This window comes from Schistocerca piceifrons, chromosome 4, assembly GCF_021461385.2.
Source record: "Schistocerca piceifrons isolate TAMUIC-IGC-003096 chromosome 4, iqSchPice1.1, whole genome shotgun sequence".
Lineage (NCBI taxonomy): Eukaryota > Metazoa > Arthropoda > Insecta > Orthoptera > Acrididae > Schistocerca > Schistocerca piceifrons.
Window position 1 is genome coordinate 48,330,594 of NC_060141.1, and position 24,816 is coordinate 48,355,409.

The following is a 24,816-nucleotide window of genomic DNA, read 5'->3' on the forward strand; positions in this document are numbered from 1 at the left end:
AACTTCTAGGACTTGTAGAGGGGAGTGAGAAGATAATATTCTGAGTTGGAACCCATGTGCGGAAACGTACCGTTTCCTTATTACAGCCGTTTGAAAACATGTTTGTAACGCGACCACTTTTACAAGCAACTGTTAGGTGTGATCCAGTACATCACTTACCTTACAATTCCACTCATTAATAGCGAAAGAAAATATCCGTGTACTCGTTGACGATTTCTGTTCAGTGTGATGCAGTACGCACTCTTCCATTTCGGGTGTGCAGCTTCTTCTTGGACCACTACAGTCACGTCTGCTGACTACGAAGGTAGTCTTTCTCGAAGCCGTTGCGTAATTGCGGCAAAAACTGTATACGATGGACATTGTTACCGTGGGCTTCGCACATTCAGAAGGCTCATGTCGGCGTATGAGACTCAATCAGGTCGCACAGATGAAGTAGACGTCAAATAAATGACACCAGCCGATGCGATGTAACAAGCTGCTCCCCTCTTTCCCCCCCCCCCCCCACCCCCCACCGTCCCTACATGACTACACTGCTGCAAACATGTTTTCAAACGGCTATAACACGGAAATCTTATGTTTCCGGACCTGTATTCCTATTGAAAATATTATGTACACACTGCCATCTATAAATCCTAAAAGTCCTTAACGAGAATTTCCGAACATCCTGTACGTATTCCACTTTTTTTCTTTGTTGTACTAACCGTATACTTCTGTCCCATTAATTTTTATCACTGTATTTTGCTGATAACTTGCGAAGACAACACTGTTTGAGGAAGATGATGTTCTGGAAAATGGCATATTTGGTACGATAAATAATGTTCAAATCGCAATGTAGCTAGATGGTTCCAGAACATCTTGCGGAGTGATTCTGGCTTATCACTATAAATCTACACGAAACATTGAAGAGGCATTTAGATAAAAAATTTCCCCTCGTTGTTCTGCATATAATTTAATAAATAATGATTTTTTCTTCGCTAGCAATACAGACCCGACGCCGCAGGACAATACACAGGAAGAAAGACGAATTATACTCGTATGTGACGCATACTTATTCTTCGGAAAATATGAGAAATTTTAAATAAGTTTTTTATCTTACGTTTAACAACAGAAGGTGTAATTGCTTGAAACCGGTATAAAATTATTGGGTCTTGGAAAAGCTAAAAACTAAATAGTGTTACAGATTCAGTGATTCAAGGGATCATCGATGAGTGCATAAAGCCTGAAAAACGACGGAGATAAATATTGATTACATAATAACGAAGTGAGTGAATCGTGCGTAGGTTTTCATAAATGCGTGAAAGAAACATTCGAGAAAGGAAGAAAAGCTCTGTTGAGAGATGGAGAGGTGTCAACAAGCATGCGGAGCTAGGTTTTCGATTTTCAAAACATTATTTTCACAATTTATCGATGCAATAGGAACTGACTATTAAATGTAACCTAAATGTATTATATATTATGTACTAAATGTAATGTAAGCTATTAAATATAACTCATGTTTATGTATTAGTACACAGTGTTTCTTTACAAAAAAGGATGTGCAACAACTAAAAATACAAGCAACTAAAAATACGCCAGTCGCAGTGGTCGAGCGGTTCTAGGTGCTTCACTCCGGAACCACGCGACTGCTACGGTCGCTAGTTCGAATCCTGCCTCGGGCATGGATGTGTGTGATGTCCTTAGGTTAGTTACGTTTAAGTAGTTCTAAGTCTAGGGGACTGATGACATCAGCTGTTAAGTCCCATAGTGCTTAGAGCCACTTGAACCATTTGAGCTAGAAATACAAACACAAATGCTTTGGAAGTACTTTAAAATATATGAAGTTTCGGTACTGTTGACTATTGTCATTCAGCGGTTCTGCTCCTTGCACAGCCTTTATCTACCAATATGCCTGTAGGTCTGAAGACGATCATGTGATGATCGAAACCGGTCACCTTTTAATAAACGTGCCTTGCGATCTAGACTGTTATAATTAATTTAGAACATAATATTTTGAGCTCTGATACCTCCAACCACGTTTACAAAAATAACATTTTCTTGTTATTTCCACTCTGTAGATTATACTCTCATCTGTTATTTTGCCGCCCAAATAACAATTATTTGAGTAGAAAAATGACTGGCGAGGGTTCAAGTGCAGACTTGCAATGGTAATAAAAGAATTTGTGTTAAGGCGTATCCTTTCCTATAGAGTTTAAATTAAATTGTTAGGAAGCCATTTATGAAGACAGTTGTCTAGAGCAGTTTTCCGCGATCAGTATGGGACCAAAAAGTGAAGAGTGTGACGAGAAATTAAGGGATTTCGATTTCAGGCATACTGCTAATTTGTATGTTTTTAAGGGAATTAAATATAATTTACTTCCTTCGATTTTAAGTAAGACGATAATTGTAATTCTTTAATTATTTAATACATGCTGATAACTGTTATATCTTCATACAAAGTAAAAGTAACTTATTTACTCACCATTGTTGTTACACTTTACCTGTTTTAAGTTAATTGTATTCTCGCCCATACAATTGCACTGGCACGTCGATAGGGTAAGAGTACTTTATAGCACCGCATCTTTTGTGTACGGCCGGCTACATATGATTTCTCTTATTACTTTTGCTGCCTTGCTTTGATAGTTGTTCCAGTTTGTAGCCGCTCCTTAAACTTCGTATCGCCGCCGAAGGACCCACACATTTCAGACGACAACATAGTATTTCAGTTCAACTATATTTTCGTTATTCTGTCCTTGGCTTTCCACTGTTTGAGTATTTCAGTTCAGTTTTGTCACAGCTGTGGTGCCGAGTAGCGCGAGTATTGTGATTGCTGCACCACTGTTTACTGTGACAGTGTTGTTACACTATTTTTTCCGACATGTGTAAGTTCGTTTTTCGGAATGGCCCATCCTCAAGCCCAAGAACAGAAAATATTTCATAGGCAGTCTATGGGTAATTATCTGTCTTACGGGTCTTACTATATTTTGTGATGTCAAAACATGCCCAATCCCCGAGTGTGTTGTGTCTGGCGGAAAAACTCACTAATGCTGCTTTGGTTCCCAGTAAATTGAAACGACCTTTGTCAACAAATCATCCCTCTCTGTTAAGTAAAGATGTGAATTATATTCGTCGGTTGTTGGAACGAAATAAAAACAAGTGAAGCTGATGACTACGTGGGTTCATGTTTCGTAAAAGGGAAGGGAACGTAGCAATAAAGTTGCCGAACGTACCGTAAAGGCCAAAAAATCACACGAAATAAGAGAAACTATGTTAACGCTCACGTGTAAAGAAATGGTAAAAATAGTCCTTGCTTCAGAAGCTGCTACCGAAATTCAAAAATTCCTCTCTCTGCTGACACCATCAGTAGCCGATTTAATGAAATGCCCAGTGACACAGAAGACATTTTGAAGGAGGAAATAATGAGCAGTCCTAAGTTCTCACTTCAGATCGACGAGTCCACCTATACAGACGGTCATGCACGACTTCTTTCCAACATAAGGCATATTGATTGGGATGTAATGTTAAGTAATCTCCTTTTTTGCAAAAAAATACCCGAATTGGGGGGGGGGGGGGAGGACAGGGGAGAATAATTCGTGCGCCTAAAGAATATTCGGTCTATAATGAATTAACTTGGTAGAATTGTGGTAGAGTTTGTACAGACAGAACAGCTTCTCTGACACGCCGAGTGAAAGAGTTCGCAGGTGAAGTACACGATGAAAACCCGAAGTTACGAACTGCCCGTTGTCTCATTCATCGTGAAATCACTTTTTTATGTCTTTGTCATCTACTCTGAAAATTGTGATGGACGAAGCAGTGAAAGCCGTGATCCTCATCAAATCGCAAGCCATAAATATGCGGCTGTTTAACGTTTTGGGTCAAGAAAGGGGATCAGAGTACACGACTCTTCTGGTACATACATAATTACAATGGTTATCTCAAGGTAAAGTGTTAACACGAATGTTTGAACTTACTGATGAAATACTTACATTTTTTATTACTGAAGGGCATGTTTATGCAGATTTGTTTGCGTATGATGCATGGGTATCTAAGTTGTCACGTCTTTTGGATGTTTTCGTACACTGGAAAGAAATAAAAAGAAAAACATAAAACATAAATGACATTACTTTGCCTGGTATGGACAGTAGTAGCCAGTAAGATGATGTTAAGAACGATATTTTCTGTTTGATTTAAAATATAACTTTTTTGTATGCAAGGTCTTTTACTTCACTGCGTAGGCTATATGTCACCTGTGGAAAACGTGAACATTATTGCGGAACCCTTGCATCCATTCATGCTTGTATCATCCGGGACGGCGTTGGCATCGTCCTGTAGGATTACCGAGCGTGTCAGAATCGCGATACAGTGGCTTGAGAAGCGCGACAGTCAACTCAGGTTGTGGTCTCGATTACCGAATTTGCCTGACCTGAACCCGGAGGTGGCCAAGACGCTATTAAACGGGTGATCATAAAATATTGGTTCACCACTGTACATACTTGTTCTGAGTAGACTGGTGTGCTCTGTCTTAGGTAGCGTGCCCTGTAAATGTAAATGTATTAGGTGAAATTCTTTATATATAATGATTATAGATGCAGCTAGCATATGTTCCTTGCTAATACACACCAATAACTCTCCTTTATTGGTGAAGTGGCAGTGTGGGAAATCCACATCACACTAATAAGTGGCGAGAACCACCAGGGACCTAAGCTGTGAAACCAGTGTTGATGATGATGATTGCGACTGTGTGTCAAATGTGAACTACTATTGGTACATCGACTGCTGTGCTCGTTAAGTTAGTTTTAGTTGTATTAAGTACCGTAATTTATTAAGAGTGTATAGAATAAAAAATTTGCCAAATACGAATATCACTGGCGCACTGACGGTTCCGTACAAACTTAATTAAGTTAATTAAGTTTACAGAGTGTTAATCCATTCCTGGAGTCGCGAATCTCGACTATTTTTGCCTGTTATCGATATTAATACTGCAAGATATCGAGCCCAGGAATTCCAACAATTTCGAGAATGTTCCAGTTTCAAGTTTTAAAATGAAAAAGAAATATTTTTTTCGTGTGATATGATTACAAATTATCAATTTCGTGCTTATTTCCGTTTAACTGATAGTGTAAAACCTTTCTTCTTGCCAAATTTCATGATTTTAGACCAACGGGAAGTACCTCACAGGTTATGATGAGTGAGTACGTGAATATGAAAATATGTGACATAAACGGCCGTATCTTTTGACTTAGAAGCTTCAATTTCTTACGTCACCAAGGGGCCATAGACCTCAATATGTGACATAAAATTCGACTTCATGCATCTACCACTTCCTGAGAAAAAGGGTTTTTAACAGTCGGACAAACAGACAGACAGACAGACAGACAACAAAGCGACATTATAAAGCTTCCGTTTCACCGATTGAGGCACAGGACCCTAATAAACTTAAAAGCATTCCCACAGATCAAATAATCAATGCTTTTTATTTGATACGTATAGAAGTTTACTAGATGAAGTCGCTTTACTATTCTGGGCAGTAAATCAACCAGCCTCGTAACTTGATACCGGACGAGTCTCAATAAAACTTTTTATTTTTCAGGCCAGTACATAAATGAGTGAAGGAATTTGCCTCCAAATGAAAATCAGTAACAGTTCACGTTACAGTGCGGATAACGGGACAATAGTCTTGCAAGTATAAACCATCATTGTAGCATGTTATGAGAGAATTAAGTAAAGAGAGCAACTCAAATTTAAACACACTCACTTACACGACATGAAGACAGCATAAATTTTATTTGTGTATCTATAAATTTCAGCTCATAGCGGAGTTCAAGGTATTTGAAAGTAGGCGCCTGTATTCTGTGAATGTAACAGGTAACACCATCTGTTGGAGTCATAAGAACTATTTTCATAAATGTCATTTTCATGTATGAAGAAACTCGTAAATGCTGATGTTCTCACTTTCGTGATTAATTCTTTCAAAAGATTGATGATGTAGAAATCATTACATATGAAGTGAAAGCAAATCCAGCACGTATAACAAATTAACACAACTGTAAAGAAGCTGCACTCGCTAAGCATAGACTTTATTATTGTAATAGCTCCGTGTACAGTTACAGTCTGTGGCAGTTGGTTGTTGTGAGATATGCTCGGAATACAGCAGCAACACGTTTTTGATATTAAAGAAATGCATAACGGGAATTTACCTGTAACATGACAATACGCACGAATATTAGAAGAAGAAGACGGCCACTATGAAATCATTAATGTGACATTGCCATAAAACGAACGATGAAGGACACAAAGGTTATCTGCCACTAAAACACCATCACGATGTCAACCCAGCTAACTGACCAATTTGTTTATAAGGTTCAGTTTCCCCAGAAATAACAATCTTTTTATTTTAAATGGAGACACTAAAGTTCATTAAAAGCAGTATAATGGATACGTGTTTTACTTGACTATTTTTCTAACACACTTTCATAAAACATTTCGGACTGGATCAAGTAGAGCGTACTGTTTTGCTATTGCAGTAAGTTGATAGAATCAAAAACTGCATAGTATTCCTTGTACAAATAATTATCTTGCTTAATTCATAATTAATAGCTTAGTCGTATGTGTGAGTGATTATTACACGTACTATGACAGTAAGTTACTGTATAATTGAAAGCGACATAAGCAATATCGGAGTGTATAATTTCACGGCGATATGTACTAATAAAGTTGCTCGGGCTTCCAGCCGCGTCAAGTGGTTTAAAATCCACGAGCTTTCGGGCGAGTACTCCTCGGACATTCTCAAGTGGTGACTGTCTTCTGGTTGCTGCTGCCGTCCTTGAATAGCCGCCCTGCCTTCCCGCTCCAGCACCATATATGATAATGTTTGCGTTGTCCAATCGCCGCGCACGCTTCAGCCGTCCGATGGCCGTGTTCCACGCTGTGCTTAGTTGCAGGCATCCGGCTCTATTGAGCGTGTTGTCAAAAATTTTAATTTGGATCGCTTCTTTTATTATGCTGTCCCAATAACTGTTAGTCCGTGTGATAATAGATTTCTCGTCGAATGCAATACGATGACCGTTTTCTAATGCTTGTTCTGCTACCGCTGATTTCTTTGGGCACCGTAGACGAAAACATCTCTCGTGTTGTAGACAGCGCTGTTCAATGGTACGCACATTAGCTTCACTTGTTGCCAATCTGTTCGAGGAGTACTTTGACAACATCGCCCTGGACACGACTCCTGAAAAGCCCAGTTACTTTTATCGTTACGTCGACGAAACGTTCGTTGTCTGGTCTCATGGATGGAGGAAGCTGGGAGAAATTGTTGGACCACGTCAACAACATCCACGACATCAAGTTCACGATGGAGATAGAGACAGATGGTGCCTTGCCGTTCCTTTATGTCCTCGTCCGCTGTAAAGCAAATGGGTGTCTCAGCCACGGCATTTACCGGAAACCCACCCACACAAACCGATATCTGCAAGCTACCAGCTATCACCATCCGTCGCAGAAACGTTCTGTTCTGAGGATCTTAGTGCGTCGAGCCGAAACCGTCTCAGACTCTGAAAACTTGCCGAAGAAACTGAGCCACTTACTGAAAGAAAGACGGCTACAACAACCGCCAGATTTCGCAAGCTATCTTTCCGAAAATATGTAAGCAGAAAGACTGCAAGGAGGACCCAAAGAAGTTTGTGTTCTTGCCGTTCTGTGACTCAATAGCAGTAAAGATATGCCGCCTACTAAATAGGCATAAAATCGATTCAGTCCTCAGGGCTACAGGAAAAATTCGACAACTCTTGAGGCCTGTGAAAGACGACGTAGGCCTCAGAACGCCAGGAGTATAGGAAACACCACGTGGGTGTGGACGATTCTGTATTTGACAGGCTGCGTACTATTGAACAGCGCTGAGTAGAACACGAGAGATGTTTTCATCTAAGGTGCCCAGAGAAATCAGCGGTAGCAGAGAATTAGAAAAAGGTCATCTTATTGCATTCGACGAGACATCTATTATCACACGGACTAGCAGTTATTGAGATAGCGTAATAAAAGAAGCGGTCGAAATAATTTGTGACAACACGCTCAATAAAGACGGCGGCCTGCAGCGTGGCAACCGGTCATCAGAAGGTTGAAGCGGGCTCAGTGACCGCACAACGAAAACATTACCATATATGGTACCGGAGCGGGTACCAGTGACGTCACGAAAGACAGCGAGGCTGTATAAGGACGGCAGCAGCAACCACAAGACAGTCACCACTTGACAATGGCCGAGGAGTACTCGGCCGAAAGCTCGTCGATTTTAAACCACTTGACGCGGCTGGAAGTCCGAGAAACTTTTATTAGAAGCAATATCGTTTGGAGACTTTCACCAACAGTCCAGAAGTTTTCTTTATCACTAATTTAAAAATTGTAAGTACATGCACAAGAAGCATTATTTTTCCTCCTACTTGAAATTTAGTTAGACAGCGTTAGGTGGTCTTATCTTTGGTTACATTTTCACACAGATCGGTACTACTAAATTAGAAAATCCCGACAACCGCGTTGTAAGCAATTAATTTGTACGTTTCTGTTTGGAACACGTGTAGAAAGATTTGGCGCCTGAGTGCAGGTAACCTTACTACGTTATCTGTTTGGCGGGACTACATAACCGAGAGCCGCCGCAGGCGCGCCCTCACAGGGGTGATGCGGGCTGCAGGCTGCAGGCTGTAGGCGCCTAATGCAAAACGGAACCGCACGAGGGGGGGCCCTTCCTTCCGCTGCCCGGCCGTTAATGCGACCTGCCGGGACAATCTGGCTCGACAGGTGGCTCTGCAAGCGGAGGCGCCGTGGAAGGCCAGCCCTGAGCGACGCCTGCTGGGTACCCGCAGGGCTTGCCGGAGGTTTAAAGGATACCAGCGTTCACAGATGTGTCAACGTCAGTTCACGACGGTGTACTCATCGACAAACGTCTCCGCACGCGTACATAAAGTACGTTCGTGTTTCCAATCCTTGCTTATTGTAAGTGAGCATCGGAGTGCATGGCACAAGCGAAGAGCGTCACTAACACTTTCACGTCGTAACCATACTCAAGTCTAACTCCGAAAGCAGGGGCGATAAGTAAGCACAATAATTAGAAACGAAATCACATTTATTATGAATACCAACCGTACAACCGGACGGAGAGTGCTGCTGTTTATACAAACACTGAATACTTTTATTGCTGTTGTTTACACGCACATAATATTCCAGAATATACCAGCAATACATCTACACCTACGTGATTACTCTGCTATTCACAATAAAGTGCCTGGCAGATGGTTCAATGAACCACCTTCAAGCTGTCTCTCTGCCGTTCCACTCTCGAACGGCACGCGGGAAAAACGAGCACTTAAATTTTTCTGTGCCAGTCCTGATTTCTCTTATTTTGTCGAGATGATCATTTCTCCCTATGTGGGTAGGTGTCAACAGAATGTTTTCGCAATCGGAGGAGAAAACTGGTGATTGAAATTTCATAAGAATATGCTATCGCAGCGAAAAACGTCTTTGTTTCAATGATTCCCACTCCAATTCACGTATCATATCCTTGGCACTATCTCTCCTATTTCGCGATAATACAAAAAGAGGTGCCCTTCTTTGAACTTTTTCGACGTCATTCGTGAGTCCCACCTGATGCGGATCCCACACCGCCCAGCAATACACCAGAATAGGACGAACGAGAGTGGTGTAAGCAGTCTCTTTAGTAGACCTGTTCCACCTTCCAAGTGTTCTGCCAATGAATCGCAGTCTTTGGTTTGCTGTACCCACAACATTATCTATGTGATCGTTCCAATTTAGGTTTTTTGTAATTGTAATCCCTAAGTATTTAGTAGAATTTACAGCCTTCATATTTGAGTTACTTACTGCGTAATCGAAATTTAGCGGATTTCTTTTAGTACTCATGTGAATAACTTTACACTTTCCTTTATTCAGGGTCAATTGCCACTCTTCGCACCATACAGATACCTTATCTACATCACTTTGCAATTCGTTTTGGTCATCTGATGACTTTACAAAACGGTGAATGGCAGCATCATCTGCAAACAACCTAAGAGGGCTACTCATATTGTCCCCTATGTCGTTAATATAGATCAGGAACAGTAGAGGGCCTATAAAATTCCCTGGTGAACGCCGGATATTACTTCTGTTTTACTCTATGACTTTCTGTCTATTACTACGAACAGACACTTTTCTGATAGGAAATCACGAATCCAGTCGCACAACTGAGACGATATTCCATAGGCACGCAGTTTGGTTAGAAAACGCTTGTGAGGGACGGTTCGAAAGCCTTCTCGAAATTTAAAAATTGGAATCAATTTGACATCCCCTGTGAATAGCACTCATTATTTCATGAGTATAAAGAACTAGTTGTTTCATAAGAACGATATTTTCTGAATCCGTCCTGACTGTGTGTCAATAAATTGTTTTCTTCCAGGTAATTCATAATGTTCGAACACAGTATAGGTTCCAAAACCCTACTGCAAAGTAAAGTTAGTGATATAGGCCTGTAATTCAGCGGGTTACTCCTATTACTCTTTTGGGTATTGGTGTCACTTGAGTCGTTTTCCAGTCTTTAGGTACGGATCTTTCTGTGAGCTGGCGGTTGTATATAATTGCTAAATATGGAGCTATTTTATCAGCATACTGTGACAGGCATCTGACTAGCATACAATCTTAAGCGGAGGCCTTGCCTTTATTAAGTGATTTAAGCTGCTTTGCTACATCGAGGGTATCTACTTCTATTATATAAGATATTTGAAGAACCTTTCAGATAGGATAAGTGGTAGATAATAAATAATTACGGGTGGTCGAATTTTCACTGGTGACCCACATCACTCCAGACAAAACCGTTAGACAAAACTGGCTCTGAGCACTATGGGACTTAACTTCTGAGGTCATCAGTCCCCTAGAACCTTAGAACTACTTAAACCTAACTAAATTAAGGACATCACACACATCCATGCCCGAGGCAGGATTCGAACCTGCGACCGTAGCGGTCGCTCGGTTCCAGACTGTAGCGTCTAGAACCGCTCGGCCACCCCGGCCGGCAAAACCGCTAACCCATACAATACACAGCGTACACCACAGCTGGCTCGAATGCATTCTCTACGCACAGTGTTGATTTATGTGTCTGCCTAACAAGTCAAGAAAGACAGTTTACATAAAAACAAAAATGTTCTGTACTTGAGTTTATCACGAAACAACAAGAGCACATTACAGTATCCAAAGAGGCCTCTTTGCATCTTTTTTCGTATTGTTGACCTAACAGAGTGATTTATTGTGACTATAAAATATGGTAATAATGTTTGGATGAATGTAAACTGCGAAACACAATTAAAGGGCAAATTTTTCGAAACTACGTAAGTACAACTACATCTATATCGATACCGCGCAAGCCTCCGTACGATGATTTCATTTCCTGTTCCACTTGCAAATAGAGCGAAGGAAAATGACCGTCTATATGACTCCGTATGAGCCCTAATTTCTCGTATCTTATCTTCGCGGTCCTGTGGCGCAGTGTATGTTGGAAGCAGCAGAATCGTTTGACAGTTAGCTTCAAATTCCGGTTCTCTATATTTTCTCTCAATAGAGTTCTTCGAAAAGAATGCCGCCTTCCCTCCAGAGATTCCCATTTGAGTTCCAGAAGCATCTCTGTAACACTTACAAGTTGTTTGAACCTTCCAGTAACAAATCTAGCAGCCTGCCTATGAGTTGCTTCGATGTCTTCCTTGAATTCGTCCTGGTACGGATCGTGGACACTCGAACAGTACTCAAGAACATGTCGCACCAGCGTCCTATATGCAGTCTGCTCTACATGTTAACCATTCCTAAAATTCTCGCAATAAACCTAAGTCGACCATTCACCTTCCCTACCACAGTTCTCACATGCATGTTCCATTTCATATCGCTTTGCTATGCTACGCCCATATATTTAAAAGACTTGACTGTGTCAAGCAGAACACTAGTAATACTGTAACCGCACATTAGATCTACATCTACATCATATTCCGCAAGCCACCTAATTGTGTGGCGGAGGGTACTTTCGGTACCACTATCTGATCCCCCTAAACCTGTTCCATTCGCGAATAGTGCGTGGGAAGAATGATCGTCAGCACGTCTCTGTTTTGGCTCTAATTTCTCGAATTGTCTCCTCGTGGTCAATACGCGAGATGTATGTGCGGGGAAGTAATATGTTGTGTGACTCCTCCTGAAAAGTGCTGCCCCGAAATTTCAATAGTAGATCTCTCCGTGATGCACAACGCCTCTCTTGTAACGTCTGCCAGTGGAGTTTGTTTAGCATCTCCGTAACGCTCTCTCGCCAGCTAAACAGTTCGGTGACGAAACGGGCCGCTCTTCGTTGGATCTTCTCCATCTCGTCTATCAGTCCTACCTGATAGGGATCCCACATAGACGCACAATACTCAAGCATCTGGCGACCAAGCACCTTATAAAGCACTTCTTTCGTGGATGAGTTACATTTCCTTAAGATTCTTCCGATTAATCTGAGTATGGTGTCTGCTTTTCCCACTATTTGTTTTATATGTTCATTTCACTTAAGGTCACTCCGGATAATTAAGCCTAGATATTTTACAGCAGACGCTGTCTCAAACTTTTTGTCACCGATAGTGTAGCTGTTCAGTAGTGCATTTATTTTCCTATGTATACTCAATATGTTACGTTTATTTACGTTCAGGGTCAACTGCCAGAGTCTGCATCGTTATCAATTCTCTGCAGGTCGTTCTGCAAATTCTTACTATCTTCTGGCGTTGCTACTCTGATACAGATAACTGCATCATCTGCGAATATTCTTAAAGAGCATCCGACGCTTTCTACCTGATCATTTGAATATATTGTAAACAGCAAAGGCCCTATCACACTTCCCTGTGGTACTCCGGATATTATCTTTACATCTGTAGATTTAGTTCCATTAAGAGCGGCATGTTCAGTTCTAACTGCAAGAAAGTCTTGAATCCAATCATAAGCCTGCTCCGATACTCAGTAAGCTTGTATTTTTTTCATTAAACGGCAACTCGGGACGGCGTCAGATGCCTTACTGAAGTCAAGGAACACGGCATCAGCCTGAGCGCCGTTGTCCACTGCACTGTGGATCTCATGGAGGAACAGAGCGAACTGAGTTTCACAGGATCTCTGTTTGCGGAATCCACGTTGATTTTTATAGAGGAGATGTTCATTTTCCAAAAACGTCACAATTATTGAGCGTAAAACATGTTCTATAATTCTACGACAGATTGGCCGTCAACGATATAGGTCTATAATTGTGTGGATCTGTCTTATGTCCTTTCTTTTTCCTGTCGTTAGGTATCTTTCATTGTTCAAGCGATCTACGATAAATTACTGCTAGGAGGGAATCAAGTTCTTTCGCATAACCTTTATAGAATCTTACAGATATCTCATCTGGTCCTGAAGCCTTTCCACTATTAAGCGACTGTAGCTGCTTTTCAATTCCGCGATCGGTTTTCTCAGTATCTGCCATTTAAATGTTCGTAGGACGATTGAAAGGAGGGACAGTGTTACGATCTTCCACGATGAAACTAATTTGTTCTTTCTTCTCATGCGCATTAACTTACATGTTTCCACATCTAGAGCTAGCTGTCATTCATTGCACCAACTAGAAATTTTCTCTAAGTCGTATCCTCCTAAACTTCGACACCATACCGTACACCACAACATCATCAGCAAACAACCGCAGACTTCTGCCCACCCAGTCCACCAAACCATTTATATATACAGAGAACAACAGCGGTCCTATCACAATTCCCTCGGGCACTCCTAACAGTACCATTGTCTGTGATGAACATTCGCAGTCGAGGACAACATACTGGGTTCCATTACTTAAGAAGTCTTCGAGCCACTCACATATCTGTGAAATTAGTCCATATCCTCGTACCTTCTCTGACAGCCTTCAATGAGGCAATGTGTCAAATGCATTTCGGAAATGTAGAAATACGGAATCTGCCTGTTGCCCTCCATCCGTAGTTCCCAGTGCGTCATATGAGAAAAGGGCCAGCTGAGTTTCGTACTAGCGATGCTTCCTAAAACAACGCTGATTCGTGGTTGTAAGCTTCTCAGTCTCAAGAACGTTTATTATCTCCTTACTGAGAATATATTGAAGGATTCTGCATCAAACCGAAGTTACGGATACTAGTCTACAATTTTGCGGGTCCGTTGTTTTAGCCTTATTACATACTAGTTGCTACCGTTCTTGTACATCCGCGCTGCTATATAAGGACGCTAGCAAGAGCCAAAAGACAGTCACCACTTGACAATGGACGAGGTGTACTCGGCCGAAAGCGCGTGGATTTTAAACCACTTGACGTGGCTGGAACCTCGAGAGAATCATACTCGTATTAACGAACAAACTGATAGGAAAAAGTAGAAAACTGGTAATGCGGGCACCTGGAAACCGAAAGATAGCGGGACGGAATCCAGGTCTGACCATGTATTTTATTCATTTTGCCTTTAAGCTACCTTCACCTCTCAATTATCTGATGGTTCGCCAAGAACGACACCTCGTTCTGATTGCACGTTAAACCGTAGGTCCCCTTTCCCCGGTTGTATAACTGGGGGAGGTTAGGAACAGGCAAGTCACCAAAGTGTCCTCCAACAGATTTGTTCCACCAGGCCGTTGAGCCGGAACTGTTATCATTATAGACTTTAGCATGAAGTGCATCTCTTGTTAGTACAAATATATCTGAGACGCGAAATTTCCTATTCAGTCTTCACGACCTGTGGTTGGGAAATGGCGTAGATGCATGATGGGATACTGGCACATTTTTCTGCTGACACAAGACGGCACCAAAGCCAATAACAGCCTTCAAGATGGATAGATCGTGCAAAGACTGCAGCTTGGTTTCCACGCATACCTACACAATCCTGTGGATTTTTCTTTGTGCGATCGTCTCAGATGTGAAGTGTACAGCACTCCTTTATAGACCAAAACGCTGAAGCAGCGAATCCTACAGTCTTACTTGCATTTACAACTACTTCTACACTCCGAAGCCACCTTACGGTGTTTGTCGGAGAGTACTTTGTTTCACTTCCACATTTTCTTCTTGTGGTCGCGTATGGTCACGGGAAGAACGATTGCTAGCAAACCTCCCTGTGCTTACGAATCCCTCTTCTGTTACATTCAAGGTCTTTTCGCGAGATGTACGTAGGAGGAAGTAACATATGGGCTGACTTTTCTGCGGACGAGCGCTCTCGTAACTTCAACATTAGACCACACCGTGATGCAAAAAGCCTATCTTACAGAGTCTGCTACTAGATTTGGCAGAGCATCTCCGTGGCGCTTTCGCACTTACTAAATGAACCTGTACCTGTAACGAAACGACGTGCTTCTCTTTGCATCTTCTCTGTTTTCTATATCAGTCCTGTCTGGTACGGACCGCATACTGACGAGCAGTACTCCAATATTAGTCGAATGAGTGTTTTGTAAGCTACTTCTTTTATTAATAGTCCATATTTCCTGAGAATTCTTCTAATGATATCAGTCTGGTATCTGCCTTACATGCGGTTAATTTAGTGTGGTCCTTCCATTTCAGGTCGTTCCATACGCATACTCCTAGATATTTTGTGAAAGTAACCCCTTCCAATGATTGCTCCGCGATCGTGTAATCATATAGTAAAGGGTGTTTCTACGTATTCAAAATACGTTACATTTGTTTAAGTTGAAGGTCAACTGCACCAAGCGTCGAATCTGTGCATGTCTTCCTACATTTCGCTACGATTTTCTAGCGTCGTGACTTCTCAGTATACAACAGCATCATCCGCGAAAAGCATTGTAAAATTTCCAACGCTATGTACTAGGTCACTTACATATATTGTGAAAAGTAATGGTCCTGTAACACTTCCCTGGGGCACGCACGAAGTTATTTTTATGTCTGAAGGCTTTTCTCGGTTCAGAATGAAATGCTGTGTTCTCTTTGTTGGAAAGTCTCCAGTCCTATCACACAGTTCGTCTCATATTCCGTACGCTCGCGTTTTGTTCACTAGGCGGCGATGTGGAAGGCTTTGATCCTCTGAGGACCTACGGCACACTCCGGCTAAAATAAGATCAAGTTCTTTCGCATACTTTGTCTGGTCCAGTGGCTTTACCTCTGTTAAGCGATTTCAGTTCCTTTTCTATCCCATGGCCACTTATTTCTATATTTGTCGTTTTGTCGTCCCTGCAACGATTTAAAGAAGGAACTACAGAGTCCGCCAGAAAAATGCATACACTCTTTGCCAGGCTCTGTCGAGATATCGACATTGTCGTTCGATTTGAGTTACGAGTGTGTTGTAGTGTGGTCTTTGGCTCAACAGATGTTAGCACTTTCTTCTCGGTATTGAGAAAAATGATAGCTGGAACATGCTTGACATTCGAGCAACGAAAATGCATTGTGAAGTGGATTTTCGAGTTTCATAATGCCGTTGAAGTGCAATGTCTGTGGGGGTGGGAATTTGAAAAATAACCGCCAACCCTCCTAACAATTGAACGCATCATCGACAAGTTTGAATTGCAGGGAACGATTTGTGGTATCCACAGAGGAAGATCAGGCAGACAGCGTACAGCTACAATTCCTGGTTCGTCGTCTCACGTGTTGAAAATGTTTGTTAACTCTCCACAGAAGTCTGCTACGCAATGTGCACGTGAAATGGCGTTTAGCAGAACGTGTGTACGAAGAATTCTGAAAGCTGCAAAGTGGAAAGCTTACATTCCACGATTACTGCACGCGATTAATGATGACGATTCTGATCGCCCAATGCAAATTTGCGAACGGTACCAGCAAATGGCATCTGTCGACGAACAATTTGTGGTGAAGGTAGTTTGGAGTGACGAGGCACAATTTAAACTTAATCAGCATGTTTACGTGGATAAAGCGATCAATTTACCAGGGGTTCATGTGTGGTGTGGACTATCATCGAGACTTTTACTTGGTCTAACACCTATGGACTGTTACTTGTGAGGAACTGTGAAAGATAACGTCTATCGACGTGAGCCACGCACGCTGGAGGAACTTCGCCAGGAGATAACAGCGACATGTGCAGCGATCTCCATTGTAACATTGACTGACGTAGTTCTGGCGACCGCTCGTCGTTCTTTTGAACAATTAAAGTAACAATGTGCTAAACTGAAGGTTGTACACCATGTTTGATCAGTTATTAAATGTAAAATAAACACATAAGTAATACTTTTCGTTCCTTAAAGTGTGTGTACATTTTTCTGGAGGACGCTGTACAATGGGGCCTTCCTCTGTGAAACAGTTTTGGAAAATCATAGTATGAAAGCTTTCACGACCGGATGACATATCTTCTGGTAAACCTTCCGGGATGTAAGGTCGTGTAAGTCTTGCAAGACTCACCGGAGGAGAAACACCCCTCTGAAGATGTCCAGCGCAGCTCTGGACGAAACGTTAGGAGCTGAAGAGTTTCATGGACCACGACCTTACATCCCGGAAGGTTTACCAGAAGTTTTGGAAAATGACATTTAACAGTTTGGCTTTTTCTGTGTCATTCTCTCTTCCAGTGCCATTATCGTGTCCAGAGTGCGTGGACAGATGACCTCAATCAGTTATCTGATTTATAAAGATTTACGGAATGGGGTGTTTGAAAGAATTCGTAACTGACTGCAGAAAGCAGTGCCGTATTGCATCAAAATGCGAGAACGATAAGTGGAGCACCTCCTTGAATTGGTAGGCCTGGACAGTGATTGCAGTATGGATGAAATTTATTCCTAGTTACACTGCCGGGAAAAAAATACTACCCTTGGAAAGACGACGTCTACTTTTAATCCGATGACGGCATATGCCACCTGAGGAATAGTGAATGTGCTTATAATGATTTCAATGTCGTCTGGCAACGGATTAAGCAGTCCAATGAAATCGGTCTTTCATTACGGATTTGCATACGTTACGTGACTGCCTCCGGATAAACGGTCCCGCAACGACAGTAGCAACTGGTATCACACGTGTCCGGTAACGCCTAACGTACCCGTGGTCTAGGGGTAGCGTTTTTGGTTTATAATCAAAACGTCTTCGGTCCCGGGTTCGATCCCCGCCACTGCCTAAATTTTGATACATAATCAGCATTGGCGGCCGAAGACTTTCGGTATAGGAAGTCAGCCTCATTCTGCCAACGGCCTTGTCAAAGAGAGTGGAGGAGCGGATAGAGGTTCATGGCACTCTCTTGTCCTAGGTGTGCGAAATTGCCACTAAAGGCGGAAGACTGAGCAATGATCAACGACATGAGGATGCAGAAGGCAATGGAAACCACTGCATTAAAGACACGTAACGTGTATCCACAGGACATGTGGCCTGTAATTGAAGAAGTGTCATGATGATCTCTCCATTGGCAAAAGATTCCGGAATAGTCCACCATTCGGATCTCCGGGAGGGGACTGCCAAGGGGGAGGTTACCATGAGAAAAAGATTGAATAATCAACGAAAGGATAACGTTCTACGAGTCGGGGCGTGGAATGTCAGAAGCTTGAACGTGGTAGGGAAACTAGAAAATCTGAAAAGGGAAATGTAAAGGCTCAATCTAGATATAGTAGGGGTCAGTGAAGTGAAGTGGAAGGAAGACAAGGATATCTGATCAGATGAGTATCAGGTAATATCAACAGCAGCAGAAAATGGTATAACAGGTGTAGGATTCGTTATGAATAGGAAGGTAGGGCCGAGGTGTGTTACTGTGAACAGTTCAGTGACCGGGTTGTTCTAATCAGAATCGACAGCAGACCAACACCGACAACGCAAGCTGAAGATGAACAGATAAAGTGTATGCGGATATTGAAAGGGTAATGCAGTATGAAAAGGGGGACGAAAATCTAATAGTCATGGGCGACTGGAATGCAGATGTAGGGGAAGGAGTAGAAGAAAAGGTTACAGGAGAATATGGGCTTGGGACAAGGAATGAAAGAGGAGAAAGACTAATTGAGTTCTGTAACAAGTTTCAGCTAGTAATAGCGAATACCCTGTTAAAGAATCACAAGAGGAGGAGGTATACTTGGAAAAGGCCGGGAGATACGGGAAGATTTCAATTAGATTACATCATCGTCAGACAGAGATTCCGAAATCAGATACTGGATTGTAAGGCGTACCCAGGAGCAGCTATAGACTCAGATCACAATATAGTAGTGATGAAGAGTAGGCTGAAGTTCAAGACATTAGTCAGGAAGAATCAATACGCAAAGAAGTGGGATACGGAAGTACTAAGGAATAACGAGATACGTTTGAAGTTCTCTAACGCTATAGATACAGCAATAAGGAATAGCGCAGTAGGCAGTACAGTTGAAGAGGAATGGACATCTCTAAACAGGGCCATCACAGAAGTTGGGAAGGAAAACATAGGTACAAAGAAGGTAGCTGCGAAGAACCCATGGATAACAGAAGAAATACTTCAGTTGATTGATGAAAGGAGGAAGTACAAACATGTTCCGGGAAAATCAGGAATACAGAAATACAAGTCGCTGAGGAATGAAATAAATAGGAAATGCAAGGAAGCTAAGACGAACCTGCTGCAGGAAAAATGTGAAGACATCGAAAAAGATATGATTGTCGGAAGGACAGACTCAGCATACAGGAAAGTCAAAACAACCTTTGGTGACATTAAAAGCAACGGTGGTAACATTAAGAATGCAACGGGAATTCCACTGTTAAATGCAGAAGAGAGAGCAGATAGGTGGAAAGAATACATTGAAAGCCTCTATGAGGGTGAAGATTTGTCTGATGTGATAGAAGAAGAAACAGGAGTCGATTTAGAAGAGATAGGGGATCCCGTATTGGAATCGGGATTTAAAAGAGCTTTGGAGGACTTACGGTCAAATAAGGCAGAAGGGATAGATAACATTCCATCAGAATTTCTAAAATCATTGGGGGAAGTGGCAACAAAACGACTATTCACGTTGGTGTGTAGAATATATGAGTCTGGCGATATACCATCTGACTTTCGGAAAAGCATCATCCACACAATTCCGAAGACGGCAAGAGCTGACAAGTGCGAGAATTATCGCACAATCAGCTTAACAGCTCATGCATCGAAGCTGCTTACAAGAATAATATACAGAAGAATGGAAAAGAAAATTGAGAATGCGCTAGGTGACGATCAGTTTGGCTTTAGGAAAAGTAAAGGGACGAGAGAGGCAATTATGACGTTACGGCTAATAATGGAAGCAAGGCTAAAGAAAAATCAAGACACTTTCATAGGATTTGTAGACCTGGAAAAAGCTTTCGACAATATAAAATGGTGAAAGCTGTTCGAGATTCTGAAAAAGTAGGGATAAGCTATAGGGAGAGACGGGTCATACACAATATGTACAACAACCAAGAGGGAATAATAAGAGTGGACGATCAAGAACGAAGTGTTCGTATTAAGAAGCGTGTAAGACAAGGCTGTAGCCTTTCGCCCCTACTTCTCAATCTGTACATCGAGGAAGCAATGCTGGAAATAAAAGAAAGGTTCAGGAGTGGAATAAAAATACAAGGTGAAAGGATATCAATGATACGATTCGCTGATGACATTGCTATCCTGAGTGAAAGTGAAGAAGAATTAAATGATTTGCTGAACGGAATGAACAGTCTAATGAGTACACAGTATGGTTTGAGAGTAAATCGGAGAAAGACAAAGGTAATGAGAAGTAGTAGAAATTAGAACAGCGAGAAACTTAACATCAGGATTGACGGTCACGAAGTCAATGAAGTTAAGGAATTCTGCTACCTAGGCAGTAAAATAACCAATGACGGACGGAGCAAGGAGGACATCAAAAGCAGACTCGCTATGGCAAAAAAGGCATTTCTGGCCAAGAGAAGTCTACTACTATCAAATACCGGCCTTAATTTGAGGAAGAAATTTCTGAGGATGTACGTCTGGAGTACAGCATTGTATGGTAGTGAAACATGGACTGTGAGAAAACCGGAACAGAAGAGAATCGAAGCATTTGAGATGTGGTGCTATAGACGAATGTTGAAAATTAGGTGGACTGATAGGTAAGGAATGAGGAGGTTCTACGCAGAATCGGAGAGGAAAGGAATATGTTGAAAACACTGATAAGGAGAAGGGACAGGATGATAGGACATCTGCTAAGACATGAGGGAATGGCTTCGATGGTACTAGAGGGAGCTGTAGAGGACAAAAACTGTAGAGGAAGACAGAGATTGGAATACGTCAAGCAAATAATTGAGGACGTGGGTTGCAAGTGCTACTCTGAGATGAAGAGGTTAGCGCAGGAAAGGAATTCGTGGCGGGCCGCATCAAACCAGTCAGTAGAAAAAAAAACCGTCTAACGCAATTTAATGAATGGTGACAGTAGCCGTTGACTCGAAAATCAATTCAACATATTGCCACGAATTTTAGACCTATTATGTGGAAACTCTCAACAGGTCGCACGTATTCAATAATCATGGTGACATACAATTATTTATATTATGTAGGAAGTAATAAGCTCTGTTAGCACCGGTCATTGATAATACACCGCTGGAATAAAAGTAAATTAGTACACCTGGAAAACCGATGTCGATTTTGATCCGATGACGCCATATGCCACCTGGGGTGCAGTAGATGTATTGATATTGGTTACAAAGTCGTCCGCCAACAGATGGCGTAGTTGCATAGCTAGCAGAGCGCCATCATAGGGAATGGTCACAGGCGGCTCAGTATAATGCGAACGTGCAAAGGAAGCAGGCAGCCAAGTAACAGAGACGCACTCATGATTCCTACAGCCAACTTCGCCATTTTGAAAGGGGTCAAATTATGCCCTCCGAGTGGCGGGACGATCTGATCAGGGAAACGCCACACAAGCTGGACGTGCTGCGTCAGTTGTGCAACGGCGTTGGTGTCAGTGTCAAGCGAACGTCCTCACACCCGTAGACGAGGTTCTGGACGTCCACGCAGTGCAGACGCCCGCTAGGATTGTCGAATTGTAAGGGCACCAGTGGCAGGTCGTACAGCTACAGACAGATAAAAGGGCTTGTGAACGCAGACATTCAACACGGACTGTTGCGAACCTGTTATTAGCAGTGAGACTACGGGCACGCACGCCTCTAGCCCATCTTCCACTCTCGCCGCAGCATCGAATTGCGCGGCTCGATTCCTGCCGTCAGAGGATCACTTGGAAGATGGAATGGGGTACACTGTGGTCTTCAGCGGTGAAAGCAGATTCCTGCCTGCACGCAAGTGACGGTCGTTTCCTGATACGATGCAGACCTGGTGAGCGCTGTCTCGTAGAGAGTATTCGTCCTAGACACACTTGCCCCACCTTAGTCCATATGCTCTGGGTTACGATAAGCAACAGCTCTCGTTCAGCTTTAGTGTTTCTGGTGGGGACGCTAATCAGCGCTCGGTACGTGCAGAGTGTTGTCAGACCCATCCTTCTGCCGTTCTTGCAACAGGAAGGTGATGTGTTCTTCCAACAGAATAATGCTTCCCCACAATCTGCTCGTCAACCTCAACGTGCTCTGCAAGACAGGCAGCAACTTTCCTGGCCCGCACAATCCCCGCTCTTGTCTCCAGTCGAGCACGTATTGGATAGGATGGAATCAGAAGTGACTCGTGAAGTTCGTCAACCAACAACTCTTACAAAACTACGTGAACAGGTCGAGCGTAACATACCCGAGGACATATTCGCCATCTGTACGACCGACTCAAAGCCAGACACAGCGCCTGCATTGCCGCCTGAGGAGGGTGCACCACGTACTGATACGGTTGTTTCAGCATGGGTCGATACCTGGTACCTGAAAACTTATGTGCTATTGATCTGTAAGTATAGTCATTTCATGTACTTTGTATACATTCCTGCGACAATAAATCCTGGGTGAACTGGAAACCACTACAAGGGGTAGTAACTTTTTTCCGGCAATGTAGATGGTGAGTTAACAAAATATTTTCATTTTAGATACTTTTGCACTAACGAGGAACATACACATATCAAAGAAAGCTTAGCATCACGTCGGTTCCGAGAGTTTCGGAACCTGTACAGAGATTGAAATAGAGATCAACATAGACATCATTTCCCCCCTTTTTATTGCTCACGAAAACCACACATTGCATGTTGTACCACGATACAGCGAGACCTTCAGGGGTGGTGGTCCAGACTGCTGTACACACCAGTACTTCTAACATCCAGTATCTCGTTCTCTTGCATTGATGCATGCCCGTATTCGTCGTGGCGTACTATCCACAAGTTCATCAAGGGACTGTTGGTCCAGATTGTCCCACTTCTCAACGGCGATTCGGCGTAGATCCCTCAGAGTTCAAATGATTCAGATGGTTCTGAGCACTATGGGACTTAACATCTGAGGTCATCAGTCCCCCAGAACGTAGAACTACTTAAACCTAACTAACCTAAGGACATCACACACATCCATGCCCGAGGCAGGATTCGAACCTGCGACCGTAGCAGTCGCGCTGTTCCGGACTGTGGCGCATAGAACGGCACGTCCCTCAATGTGGTTGGTGGGTCACGTCGTCCGTAAACAGCCCTTTTCAATCTATCCCAGTCATGTTGGATAGCGTTCATGTCTGGAGAACATGCATGCCACTCTATTCAAGCGATGTCGTTGTCCTGAAGTAAGTCATTCACAAGATGTGTACGAGGGGAGCGCGAATTGTCGTCCATGAAAACGAATGCCTTGCCGATATGCTGCCGGTATGGTTGCACTATCTGTCGGAGGATGGTATTCACGTGTCGTACAGCCGTTACGGCGCCTTTCACGACCACCAGCGGCGTACTGTGGGGCGGCTGGTGGGAATTAATTGTTATATAAATGTAATGTAGAATGTAGAAATTATTGCAGTGTTCCCGGCCGTTTTAACCAAATGTGGGGCAGCTGGTGGAAGTTAATTGTTTATTTAAAATGTAGAATGTTTTTCCCGGCGGTTTAACCATATGTGGGGCGGCGGGTGGAATTAATTGTTATATAAATGTTCCTATTATTTATGCTGTTGTTTTGCCGTTCTCAACACTGGCTCTCTAACTACAATATTGGCAACCAGAAAGTGATTAGCAAAACGTGAAGCCTGTAATTAGAATTCCTAGTGCCCACTTCATCTGAGAAATGCACTTATAGCTATAGCTTATAGCTCTGAGGAATTAGGAGATTGTCTGGGATTCATAATCAAAAACGATCGTGAAAAAAAAACGTACGATATATTCTGAATGTCACAGATGAAAAAAAAAAAAAGAATCCACACAATCTGACTAACAGAGCAGTTCAGAGTCTAATGCGCTGATGCAACTATAACTGTCGAAATTAAATGTTTAAGTGAATGCTCGCCATAATTTGATGATTAGGTTCATCAAACGCCACGCTAACTAATGGTAGAATGTCTGTTCATACGACATATGCAAACAGAAGATAGATAATTAAAGTCATCCCAGAATTAACACTTCACTCGAAATGATTTCATGGTTACGCGTATCCCGAGTAACTTATTACGGCATCCGAGGCTGTTTATAGCAATGATACCGACGCGACGCGACTCCCGACACACATGGTGCGCTAATCAACGTCTGGAGAGAACTGGGACCTTACTTTCTCGCGCAGCGTTCTTATATATAAAGCCGCGGTGCGGACGGCTAAGGGAACGCCTGATCAAATCGGCTCTTCCAACTAGCCGCTGGGCTAGTGAAGCACCACTTTAAGTTACCGAATAAATCATAGCTTCTTTTGCTGATGGCAGATGAAGCTCTCAATTTAAATGCGCAATCAGGACACAGGTAAGTAATCATAATAAAAGTCTGACGTGGCTAAGTTAAATATTTTGGGCGAGAGAATGAATTTAATTACACTACACGCAGTAGACGAGCTCTGAACTTGCCCTTTGGAGATACGCTATCGCTATAGTTTT